This window comes from Mirounga angustirostris, unplaced genomic scaffold (assembly GCF_029215605.1).
Source record: "Mirounga angustirostris isolate CCGP_5_RB_7025 unplaced genomic scaffold, mMirAng1.0.hap1 SCAF_5, whole genome shotgun sequence".
NCBI classification, from domain to species: Eukaryota; Metazoa; Chordata; class Mammalia; order Carnivora; family Phocidae; genus Mirounga; species Mirounga angustirostris.
The window spans coordinates 26993309-27006495 of NW_026991713.1; the positions used below are offsets into that span (position 1 = coordinate 26993309).

Below are 13187 nucleotides of genomic sequence, written 5' to 3' on the forward strand. Positions count from 1 at the left end.
AGCAAGACAAAAAACCCCACATCTGTGTAACTTTTCTCTAATATTATGAAAAGACAGGCTGGGATGGAGGGAGGCAAGGACTTTGTCTCAGGGCACACAGCAAGTTAGGGGCAGAAGTACTCTGTTCCTTGAGTAATCAGCAAGTCAGATTGTGTGTCTGTCCCAGAAAGAGAAAGGCCATTCCCTTTTCTAAGTTGGGCATCTTCACATCTTTGCCATTTCTTCTCCTAAGAATGTGCCTCATTTTTCCTCCCCAGATCACAACCCTTTTCAAGTTCTCATTGCCATATTTATTCTTGAGAACCCACACATCAGATGCAAGCAGAATTACAGCTCTAATATTCCCATTCATGCTCTCCGCATGCCCTCAACCCTGTCCAGCCAGAGGGTCACATTCCATTTCAGAAATAGTATCAAAGAGAAGTCACTTTGGGGGTAGAGAGCAGGAGTGTAACTAGAAGTTGGGGACCTCTAAGCAATGACTAATGCAGCAGACAGGCTTCTCTTTGTCCATTGTTAACTGATAATGAATAGATCTCCAGCCCCCTTATTTCTACCTCTGGAGAAAGAAGAAGGAGGCAATGGGCAGAGAAAGTTACTTTCAGCCTGCCTCTGCCTTGAGTTATTGCCTTTTCCCTCCCCCCAGCTTCTTGAGGTATAATTGACAAATTAAATATAAGATGGTTAAAGTGTTCATTGTGATGATTTGACATATGTATACATTTATGAAAGGATTTCTCTTATTTAGTTAATTAGCACATCTATCACCTCCTATATTTGTCTTTTCTTTTTTCCCCCGCTTCCTTTGTGAGAATGTTTTGAGTTATTGCCTTTTCCCCTTTGTTTCACAAGTCACCAAATCTAGCCATGAATTTTTAGCAAGTTGGAACCTCTAACAGATCCAAGGTTTTGGGGCTCTGATGAGTGTTCGTGAAACATTTCAATGGTCTGTATTAGGACTGTATCCTCCAGTTCTGTATCTTATTCTAGTTCTGTCTCAGGCACCAGACAGCCAAGTGCAACTGTGGGCATGTTGACATACAGGTTTTAGTTTCCTCATCTGTAAGATGAGGGTGTTCTCTGGGTCATATACTTCTTGAAAGTATGTATTTTGCTGTATAATGTTTTTGTTTTTTGCTTTTTGTTTGTTTTACAGAATTTGAATTAGTGTCAGTCATTTAAAAATTGCTATGGAAAAGGTATGAATAGATGAATGGATAAAGAATTGTAGTATATACATACATGGAATATTATTCAGCCTTAAAGAGGAAGGAAATTCCGACCCATGCTACAACACGGATGAACCTAGAGGATATTATGTTAAGTGAAATAAACCAGTTGCAGAATGAAAATACTGTATGATTCCACACATATGAGATACCTAGAGTTTGTCAAATTCACAGAGACAGAGAGTAGAATGATGGATGCCAGAGGCTGGGGGCAATGGGGAATGGTGAATTGTTTCATGAGCACAGAGTTTCAGTTTTATGAGATGAAAAAACTTTTGGACACTGGTTGCATGACGTGAATGTACTTAACACCACTGAACACTTAACAATGTTTAAGACAGTAAGTTTTATATTATGCATATTTTACCATAAAAAAATTGAGAGATAACTCATGAATATCGGAATACTCATCTTTTTGGGGAAAAAAATAACAAGATTAGGCACACTGGGCCTTAGATACCAGTTGGCAGCAATGAGCTTGAGCTGAGCATCTTGCTCTGCTCTTCAGATGAGCCTCTTCTTTGCTGTTCTCCTTAGCCCCCAACATGCTGTCTTCTTTCAATTAAATAATCTATCTGGCCACTCTAGCCCTTTGGGTTTGCCACCCATGGATTAAAACTATCTCTATGGTCCTTTCTAGCAGTAATATCTGTGATTCTAGAATCTCAGTCATTATGAACAGTCTGTAAGTAAACAAGGTCAGTGAAAATGTAGGCAGAGTGACATTCAAGTTACCTCCTTGGCATTTCTTTTCTCAGGTCCCTGGGAAGTTAACACCCATGTCCATAATGGCTGTAAAAACATTTGGCTAGTAATATTGGTTTAGTTGCTCCCTGACCTTTGGATAACCCCAGTCCATGGCTGGGGTTTATGCTCTGAGCCTGAGCCTCTAGGATTACTCAGGGTATTGTGGCTTGCTGATACCCTGATCCAGGAGAGACTATTGTCACCAAGGTATACGAAATCCTTAAATGTTACAAAATGGATGACCCTAAGAGCATGAGGAAATTACAAGAGAAATAACCTAGATAACTGGAAGATTTGCTTCCAGAAAAAGAAGATGATTTAAAATTGCCTAAGGAAGGGAAGAAAAAATAGATCTGTTCGTTAAATTGCCCTCCTAGTTCAATATCAGTATGCTGTGTATGCTGTGTGTGACATCGTGATATACAACTCTAATTTTGATCTTGGGAAAGAAGAACTTGATTATTGGAAGTCTGGAGTAAAGTAATTTTGAAAGTTCCCCCCATCCCTTTATGTGGAGAGAAATGAGATCAGCTCAACTAAGATATCAGACGGTTCTACTTCATGAAGATTATCCCTGTCTTGGTCCCCTATTCATTCATTCATTCATTCATCCTTTCTTTCATTCATGTGTTCATTCATCCATTTAGTCTACCAATATTTATTTAGCATCTACTATTGCCAGTCCCTGGCTAATAGGCAAGACAGTTAATATTCCTATCCTTATGGAATTTAGATAGCGGGGGAAGACAGACAACTAAATAACAGCTTGTTAATGTCTGATCAATAATTTCCTAGAGGATATTATTTGGTATCCTTTTCCCACTCAGTATTTATAAGGCACTTTGGTAGATGCTCTGGAGTCAGCTTAGTGGATGAGACAAGCATTGAACAATAATGATAACATTGAGTTTTGCAGTTTTTATTAGTTCTGACTGCAAAGGATCTGGGAAGTTGCTACAGAAGTGGTATTCGTATCTGGCCTTGGAGGATGTCTATGCTCTTAGTAGGCGGAGGCTGGGAGATTTTTTTGCAGGCTGAAGGCAGAACAGAGCCAGAGGCAGGAAGTATGGAATGGTAAGAATGTTGACGAAAACAATGAATCGTGGATCACTACATCAAAAACTAATGATGTATTGTATGGTGACTAACATCACGTAATAAAATAAAATTAAAAAAAAAAAAGAATGTTTGTGGAGAGCAAGACTTTCTGTGGAGTTGGTTGACTATCATTCTTCCAGTAACCCCGAATGTTGTACGGAAATATAATTCTAAAGAGAGTCATTCCTAGGGGTAGCCTCTGTTACCACAGTGCCTGGAAACCCGCCTAAGAAGAGGCTGCCACAGGCTTAAGATTAATTCTGAAAAAATTTTGTGTTTTGTAAAGTTTGTTTAGGATTGGGGTTGAGTAGTTGTAGTGTGCGGGATGATAAAACTAAAACGTCTACACAGTATTTGCACCAATTCATGAGCTGCACTTTATATACTTGAAATTAAGCTTTTGGATTATATTGAGTTTATGAGAAATGCTTTACAAATTCATGAAAAATAACACATGAATAATTATCTTACAATCTGCTGGAAGTACCTGGTGATTCTAACCTAGTAAGACTGTTTTAAAAAGCTAGGTATCTTATGTTTGGCAGGAATATAAAATACATTTACTTTAAAAAGATGAAGTATGCTGCATACCATTTTGGGCAGCTAATAGAAGAAAGTTTTGTGGCCACTTTATGCATAGATACTTTACATATATATACAGTAATAATACTAATAGCTAACATTTATGTAGTTCTTACTATGTGCTAGGTATCCTTCTAAATAATTTACATATATTAACTCAGATGACTATCCTGGTAACTCTTTTTTTTTTTTAAGATTTTATTTATTTATTTGCTAGAGAGAGAGAGCATGTGTGCACAAGAGAGTGAGAACACAAGCAAGAGCAAGGAGCCCAATTAGGGACTCGATCCCAGGACCCTGGGATCATGACCTGAGCTAAAGGCAGCCGCTTAACCCACTGAGCCACCCAGGCACCCCCACACAGCCCATTTTTAAAGTATTAGATTCGACAGATATAAAACTACTCTGTCGATTTTCTATAATCCTTACTCTCAGTCTCTGTGCTTATCTCATTATGGATCATGATGGCTCACCAACTGGCAACAGACTAAGGCCCACATTTGGGATAGCTGCCATATGCTCTCTCTTTGACAACTATCTGGAGAGTTGCTGCCCATAACACCATGTGATCTGAAAAATAAAGATGAATTGGATTGTCAATATGATAGACTTTTTTCTGTAAAGGGCCAGAGAGTAAATATTTTAGGCTCCATGGGCCAGTCTCTATCCCAATAATTCAACTCTGCAATCTAGCTTTCCAGGAATTGTGGATGATATGTAAATACAAAGTGTAGCTATGTTCCAAAAAAACTTTATTTATAGTCAATGCTATCTGGATTTTGTATAATTTTTATGTACCTCAAAATATATATATATATTTTTTGAATTTTTGAAACCATTTATAAATGTAAAAGATGTTCTTAGCACGTGAGTCACACAAAAACAGGCAGCAGGCTGGACTTGGCCCATGGGTTATAGTTTTCTCACCCCTGCAATAAACCAATTCTGGACAACAGAAATATCCTGGAATACCTAGATTTCCTTGACTTTGCTAAGGAATAAATGCAAGCTACCATATTTTTGTATTTTGTAATGAATATTAGTGGTAGTATCTATAAACACAAAACAGCTGAAAAAGCCAAAACTGCACATTGTAAATGATAATAAAAATTGAGAGAAGGTTAGAACCCTCATAGATTGCTAATGGGAATGAATGTAAAATGATGCAACCAATTTGGAATACAGTCTGGCAGTTCCTCAAAAGTTAAGCCTAGAGTTCCCATATGATTAAGAATTTCACTTCTAGGTATATACACAAGAGAATAAAAAAAATGTGCATACAAAAACTTGTATATAAAGGTTCATTATTCATAATAGCCAAAAAGTAGAAATTACCCAAATGTCCATTAAGTGATGAATAAACAAAATATGGTCTATCCATATAATGGGATATTATTTGGCCACAAAAAGGGATGGAGTAATGATATATACTTTAACATGGATGAACCTTGAAGATGTTAAGTGAAAGAAACCAGATACAAAAGGTCATGTATTGCATGATTCCATTTATACAAAATGTCCAGAATAGGCAAATCCATAGAGACAGAAAGTAGATACTGGTTGCCAGAGGCTAGGGGCATGGAAAGGGGAATGGGAGTGTCTTTTTGAGATGATAAAAGTGTTCTGATAGTATCGATAAGTGCATAACCCTGTAAATACACAAAATACACAAAAAACCAGTGAATTGTATACTTCATAAACTTTATGTACTCAATAAGGCTAATTTTTATTTATTTTATTTTTATTTTTATTTTTTTTAAAGATTTATTTATTTGACAGAGAGAGAGAGAGACAGCGAGAGGAAACACAAGCAGGGGGGGTGGGAGAGGGAGAAGCAGACTCCCCGCTGAGCGAAGCCCAATGCGGGGCTCGATCCCAGGACCCTGGGATCATGACCTGAGCCAAAGGCAGACGCTTAACGACTGAGCCACCCAGGTGCCCCAAGGCTAATTTTTATTTAAAACATGGAGGTATTTTATTATTTTATTTTTTACTGAAAAACTTTTTTATTTAAAAAAAATTTTTTTTAGGGTGCCTGGGTGGCTCAGTTGGTTAAGCGACTGCCTTCGGCTCAGGTCATGATCCTGGAGTCCCGGGATCGAGTCCCGCATCGGGCTCCCTGCTCGGCAGGGAGCCTGCTTCTCCCTCTGACCCTCCCCCCTCTCATGTGCTCTCTGTCTCTCTCATTCTCTCTGTCTCAAATAAATAAATAAAATCTTTAAAAAAAAAAAAAATTTTTTTTAGGGGTGCCTGAGTGGCTCAGTCCATTAAATGTAGGACTCTTGATTTTGGCTCATGTCATGATCTTGGGGTTGTGAGATTGAGCCCTGAGTGCTCAGCATGGAGTCTACTTGTCCCTCACCCTCTGTTCCTGAAATAAAGAAGGAAGAAAGGAAGGAAAGGAAAGAAAGATTTATTTATTTTAGAGAGAGAGCGAGTGCATGTGTGTGTGTGGTGGGGGGGGGGAGACACGGAGGGGTGGAGAGAGTCCCAAGCAGACTCCCTGCTGAGCTGAGAGCCTGAAGCAGGGCTCAATCCCATGACCCTGAGATCATGACCTGAGCTGAAACCAAGAGTCGGTGCTTAACCAACTGCGCCATCCAGGTGCCCTATTTTTTTATTTTAATTCCAGTATAGTTAACAGTGTTGTATTAGTTTTGGGTATGCAGTATGGTGATTCAGCAATCCTATATATTACTCAGTGCTCATCATAAGGCTGTTGTTTTTTTTAAACTTAACAAAAGAATCAAATTTTGTCAACAACATTTGACCTGGAAAAATTTTAAAGATTTTATCTATATATTTGACAGAGAGAGAGAGAGCAAGCACAAGCAGGGTGGAGTGGCAGAGGAAGAGGAAGAAGCAGGCTCCCCACTGAGGAGGGACCCTGATGTAGGGCTCCATCCCAGGACCCTGGGGTCATGACCTGAGCTGAAGGCAGGTGCTTAACTGATTGAGCCACGCAGGCGCCCCAGCAAAAGCTTTATAAAAGGCTATAATTGATAACATTTTATTTGGACAAAGCATTGATTGATAAATGTTGATAAGATTTGATTCAATACATTTTTATCTACTATTGATAAAAATTGAATCAATGAAAATGACTTTAGCTGAACAAAATAAAAAAAAACAAACCCAAAAACCTGGAAGGGGTTTAGCTGATCTCCATAGAGAATGGACATAGAAAATTGGCCTAATGGCATTCACCCCCTAAATTATTATTATTATTTTTTTAAGATTTTTATTTATTTATTTGGCATAGAGAGAGATAGAGAGAGAGACAGCGAGAGAGGGAACACAAACAGGGGGAGTGGGAGAGGGAGAAGCAGGCTTCCCGCCAAGCAGGGAGCCTGATGCGGGGCTCAATCCCAGGACTCTGGGACCACGATCTGAGCCAAAGGCAGACACTTAACTACTGAGCCACCCAGGCGCCCCCAGCCAAATTATTTCTTAACTAAAATTAATGAATATTAGTACTACTTAATGAAAATATTTGTATTACAAATGAAGAATCAAAACATCCTTAGTCAAATGGCAGATAAAACACATCCTGCACTGGGATTCTACTATCGCTCTAAAATTTGTTAATCATTTGTTGTATTAGTTTCTAGGGATGCCATAACAAAATTCCACAGACTGGGTGGCTTAAACAACAGGTATTGCTTTCTTCATATTTCTGGAGGCTGGAAGTCCAAGATCAAGGTATGGGCAGAGTTGGCTTCTTCACCTCTCTCCTTAGCTTGCAGATGGCTGCCTTCTCCCTGTGTCTTTCCTTGGTGTTTCCTCTGTTCACGTGCACGTCTGTGTCCAAATTTCCTCTTTGTATAAGAACGCCAGTCATATTGGATTAGGGCAAACCTAAACATCCTTATTTTAATGTAAGCACCTCTTTAAAGGCCCTGTCTCCAAAAACAGGCACATTTTGAGGTACTAGTGATTAGGACTTCAACATATGGATTTGTGGGGGGCACAATTTAGCTCATAACATTTGTTTAGTAATGGTGCATGTACACACTTTCCTTATGACTTCACAGCCTCCTAGAAAGTTAAGAATTGGAAATCTCAGATGTCATGTAGTGTAGTTCCTACCTCTCCTCTTTCAGAAAGAGGAACAATGCAACATTACACAAAGCACGTATCTCTGACTTACAGCCTTCTGTCCCAGGACAGAAGAGTCTATATTAAAAATGAAAACAATGTCCTTCAATATTTGTTATCATACATGACATCCTGTGCTATAACTAAAGGAGTGCTCTTTGGGAATCATGAAAAGCTTATTTGCATAGTTTAGCAATGATGGAACATTACTTGTGAAAATATAATAAACAACAGACAACACGTTTATAACCCCAAAGCTGGACCACACCCAGACATTGTTTTAAAAAGTGTTTCAGGATTAAGTTCACCTTAGATTAGTATCAAGAGTCTTGCTTAGAGGCTTTAGCTATCTTCAAAAGTATTCCAGGTCCTATCTGATAACAGATATTTGGGTTCAGAGATTGAAATGGGAGAAAGAAAGCTTCAGAAGTCATTAGTGCTTGGTTCTTTTTTTTTTTTTTAAGGTTTTATTTATTTATTTGAGAGAGAAAGAGAGCACAGACAGGGGGGAGGGGCAGAGGGAGAGAGAGAAGCAGACTCCCCTGCTGAGCAGGGAGCCTGATTCAGGACTCCATCGCAGGACCCTGGAATTGTGACCTGAGCCAAAGGCAGATGCTTAACGGACTGAGCCACCCAGGCGCCCCTAGTGCTTGGTTCTTGAACCTCTTTTCTTAGCTAGAGAAATTTAGGGGCTTCTTCAGTTGCTAGGGGAGAAGCTGTCACGAGGGCATCAATTTTTGATGAAATCTTAAGAGATTCTTTTGGGAATGTCTTAAACTGTCCTGTCTAGACTCAAATAATAAACATTTATTTCATCCACTCATTTTTATATTCCTCCTTCCACCAACTGCTTATCAAGTGTCTACCGTGTGTCAGACGTGTGCTAGTTGACCAGTAGTTAATCATGATCCTATGGAGGCCACAGTTAGGAGACAGGCCATTAAATAAGCAATTACCATATGGTGTGATAAGGTCTGTGAGAACTTCAGAGTGGATTGTAGGAGCCTACAGGGAGAAGGGCACCCGGCTCAGGCAGAGGGGTCAGGAGAGCTTTCTCCAGAGAGGCCAAAGCGGAGACCTGAAAATAAACAAGATTCAGGTGAAGATGGGTGGCAGGGGGTGAGGGATGGGGTGCTGGTGGAGTTTTGAAATAGCATGTATATGGCTTGCAGGCAAGAGATGCTGATGGGACCAAAATATATTCACTTTGGCTAAAGTGTAGCATGTAGATAAGGAGAGTACAGGGGTGAGGCTGCAAGAGTAGGTAGGGTGGGGGTGACAGGTGGGATGTGGGGGATGCATGTCCTAAAGACCTCTCGAGAGAGATAGGATACAAAAAGGAGCATCTTCTGAGAACTCCTTATTTACTCCTGATCTGCTCCTATGATTCTAAGGTGCTCCAAGGAATCTGTATGGTGACTGTGGGCTCTAGAGCCAGACTGGGTTTTCAGTTCCACTGAGCTGCTTCCTAACCTCATTACCTAATCTCTGTGTTCCAGTGCTCTCCCTCATCTGTAGAGTGTAGCCAAATAGTATCGACCTCAGAAGGCTATTGTAAGAATGAAATAAGATTATGCATATAAACTGATCTGGAGGAATGCCTACAGCATAATACATTCTCACAAAAGTGTAGCTGTTAACAAAATCCTTATTGCGAAGTCCATCTCACCAAATACTAGGACCTCTTTGTTCTAGAATGAAATTACTTTGTTTTGGCTGTTGAAGATTTCTTGCCTTTCATACCTTGAATCCTGGGTTTCAAAATAATGGTAAGAATTTGTTCTAATAGCTTTATGACATATGCTTGGAATTATGGTCTCTTGACTGTTACTAGGCCACAAAAGCTCCTAGCCAAGAGCCTGGGACATTTATGAGCAGGTGAGTCATGGAGTGGCATATAAATTCAGACTGCTCTAGGGAACTTCCTGTTGGTCAGTGGCTGTGGGAGCTGGGATGGTCTGTCCACTGCTCAGGAAAGCTGAAGGAAGCCAGGGCATCCTTTGTGCCTTGTTAATCAAGGAGCAAAAGTTTCAAGTGAACGTTGGAATTTGTGGTCTCTCAGTAGGAAGTCAGGTTAATGACTTGTTTGTACTCTATTTTTATTTCCTTTCATGGGAAGCTAACAGTAATTCCCTGATCTGGTGATTGCTGTAAGGACTAGAGTTGTATAGTGTTGTCCTAACAATATAAAAGCAGTTGATGAATTCACTTAGTCAATTAATTTGACAAGTATTTACTGATGGGATATAGACGGCACCTGGGTGGCTCAGTTGGTTAAGCGACTGCCTTCGGCTCAGGTCATGATCCCGGAGTCCCGGGATCGAGTCCCGCATCGGGCTCCCTGGCAGGGAGTCTGCTCCTCCCTCTGACCCTACCCCCTCTTGTGCTCTCTTTCTCACTCTCTCTCTCTCTCAAATAAATAAAAAATAAAATAAAATATTTAAAGAATGGGATATAGATATGACTAGTACATGATCCCTACCCATGAGAGGTGAGATTGATGTGTCTACTTATAACTGAAGTAAAATAGTAAAGCTAACATAGAGTTTTATTGAGATACTACAGGATCACAGAAGGAAAACCCTAATCTTGCTCATGATTGTGATGTTTAATTTTATGTGTCAGTTTGTCTCTGCCATGGTGCCCAGATATGTGGTCAAACACTGTTCTGGGTGTTTCTGTGAGGGGATTATTTTAGATGAGATTAGTATTTAAATCAGTGGACTTTGAGTAAAGTGGATTGCCCTCCACAGTGTGGATGGGCCTCATCCAATCAAGTGAAGGCCTGAATAGAACAAGAGACTGACCTTTCCCAAGCAAAAGGAAATTTTATAGCAGATGGCCTTCATCCCAAATTGCAGCACTGGCTCTTCCTGGATCTTCAGCCTGATGGCCTTTGGACTTGAACTATAGCACCTGCCCTTCCCTAGATCTGCAGCTGGCCAGCCAATCCTACATAGTTTGGGTTTGCCAGCTTCCATGATGGCATGAACCAATTCCTTAAAATTAATCACTTTCTCTCTATATTCATATCCCAATGCTTCTGTTTCTCTGGAGAATCCTGAATAATATACAATGGTGATCAGGGAAAGCTTCACAGAATAGGTGATATTTGAGTTGAGTCTTAAAGGATGAATCAGAGGCATCCATACAGGTTTGACTAAGGGTATTCCAGGTGAGAGAACTGCAAGCACAAAGGCATAGAGTCTTCCAACAGTATGGGGTTTTGGAAAAATTGTAAATAGCTTGTTTTCTTGAAGTTGGGATGTTTTGGAGGTGTGGAGGGAGATGGGAATGGGAAAGTAGGCAAATTATGAAGGCTGTGTATGTATATAGTGGTGAATATGTAAGCAGTCACTCAGGTTATGGGGAGTGGAGAGGAATGTTTAGAATGAGCTAGAAGTAGGGTGGGATTCAGGCAAGAGATGACAAGGGGCTGAATAAGGTAGTGGCGGTGAGGAAGGGGCAGAAAGATGGATTTGAGAGTTAGATTTATGGGACCTCATGGATTAGACTCAAGCTGGGTGGAGGAAAGGAGGGTACCTGGTTTCTGGCTTAGGCCTACTGGTTGGGTGGTGGCTCTGTGACTCATCTGTTACAGACTTTATGATGTTAGATTAGCCTGGACAGCTTCCAAAAGGGTTTAATTAACAAAGTGCTAAAACGGAACTAAACCACCACAACAAGACTAGCAGCCTAGTGAGCTTCCGGAATATGAGAGAATTAAAACATACCTTAGAGATCTACAGCCCTCATCAGCTTCATTCTATGTTGAAGGTAGGTAATTTTTCACTCAGGCTGGAGCCTGTGAATTCCAAGGGAGCAACCTGAGCCTACAGGGAAGAAGTTGTGATGCCAGCTTCTCCATTCCATCTGTGTAATTGTCCCCCTTGCCTGTGTGACAAGCACAGTATGGACTGACATCATGTCCCAGAACTAAATGTGGTCGCTCCTTCGGGATAACATGGTAAGACTGATTTTCCTGCAATGCCCTCCCTTCCCTATGTTCATTCCACCTAATGTGTATGTATGATTCAAGGCCCGGCTCACTTCCTGCCTTCAGGAACCTGCCCCATATGATGTCAACCTGCAATTAACTTGCCTGTCCCTACATTCCTTTGCAGCACTTTGGAGTTTATTATAAATTGCCTTGAATATCTCATTTTTATTTTCTGTGAGTCCATAGCCCTCATCTTATTTACCCGCTGTGTTTTTCTTGAAGTTTCAAGTTTCTAGTTTCCACTTTTCTATGCTGGTCATGTGCACTTTTGCCCAAGGCAGCAGGAATTATACGCCACCAGCCCTTATAGCTGACATGTAGCTATTCATTCATTCAACAAATGTTTGTTGTTGTTGTTGTTTCATTCAACGAATGTTTATTGAGTATTTGCTATGATCCAAGTATGTGATCCCGCCCAGTCTACGTCCTTGACTCCCTCTGCCCCTCACTCAGTTTCAACCACAGAGACTTATTCCTATCTTAAGGCTTTTCCACCTGCCTTCTGGCTGCCGGGAGTGTCCTCCCCCAGAACTTCCCAATATTCAGATTTCCTTAATCTCCTGTCCTCAGAGACTAGCCTCCCATGCATCTGCTCTCGATCTCATTACCCTCTGCTTTGTGTAGAGCACACATTATTATAAAAAATCAGCTTGTTTGTTTAGTTGTTTGTGGTCTCTTTCTCCCTAGTTCGGTGTAAGCTGCAGGAGGGCAGCGTAGTTTCGTTCTCTGCTGTAACCTGTGCACTTAGCATGGTGCCTCGCTCTTGGTAGGTGTTCTGTAGGTACCTTTTGAATCAGTGAATCAGCTGTGTTAGACAATTAGGCACCTGCCCTGATACTCTTCATGGAGAAGACAGGCTCTAAGTACATACTTGTAATGAACATATCACATGAAACAGCATATGGAAGCATGGTAACTTATAACAGGGGAGTTCTTGAGACCACGGGCTCAGAGAAAGGCCTCCCTGAACCCAGTGAAGTTTAAGTGGAGACCCAAAGGACTTCACAACCTCTTTTACACACTGCTGAGTATGTCCCAGTTTTCTCGTGCTTTATGCTACCTCGAAGCTCCTTCAGCTTTGACTCCTAGGACAATGCCTTTGATTATTGATGGGGTAAGGAGGTAATGGACCCTTCTAGCTATTTTAAGACACCCAGTACTTTTAAGGTCCATCACAAATAGTCCATTTTAGCATATAATAAATAAGAATGCTTCAACCCAGCCCATTTCACCATCATGTTTATTAATGGAATTTAGTGTTACAGCTGTTCATGCATTCATTTCACTGTGACAAACGTTAAGCTGATGCTACCGTACACATGACAAATCTTTTTTTTTTTTTTTTAAGATTTTATTTATTTATTTGACAGAGAGAGACACAGCGAGAGAGGGAACACAAGCAGGGGGAGTGGGAGAGGGAGAAGCAGGCTTCC

The 13187-nt window shown here is 40.6% G+C and overlaps 1 long non-coding RNA gene across 8 annotated transcripts in view; it reads left to right on the plus strand.

Moving 5' to 3' along the window:
* The window catches only part of LOC123841063 (uncharacterized), a 284524-nt gene that overhangs the window by 50987 nt on the left and 220350 nt on the right, over positions 1-13187 (plus strand). The window contains exon 3 of one of the 8 annotated variants that reach the window (XR_010411402.1): positions 7261-7358. The exons of 6 other annotated variants lie outside the window; for them this stretch is intronic. This is a non-coding gene — a long non-coding RNA (uncharacterized LOC123841063). Of the gene's footprint in view, positions 1-7260; positions 7359-11141; positions 11722-13187 lie in introns of those variants that run through there. One more of the 8 variants, XR_010411403.1, reaches the window with a different exon arrangement.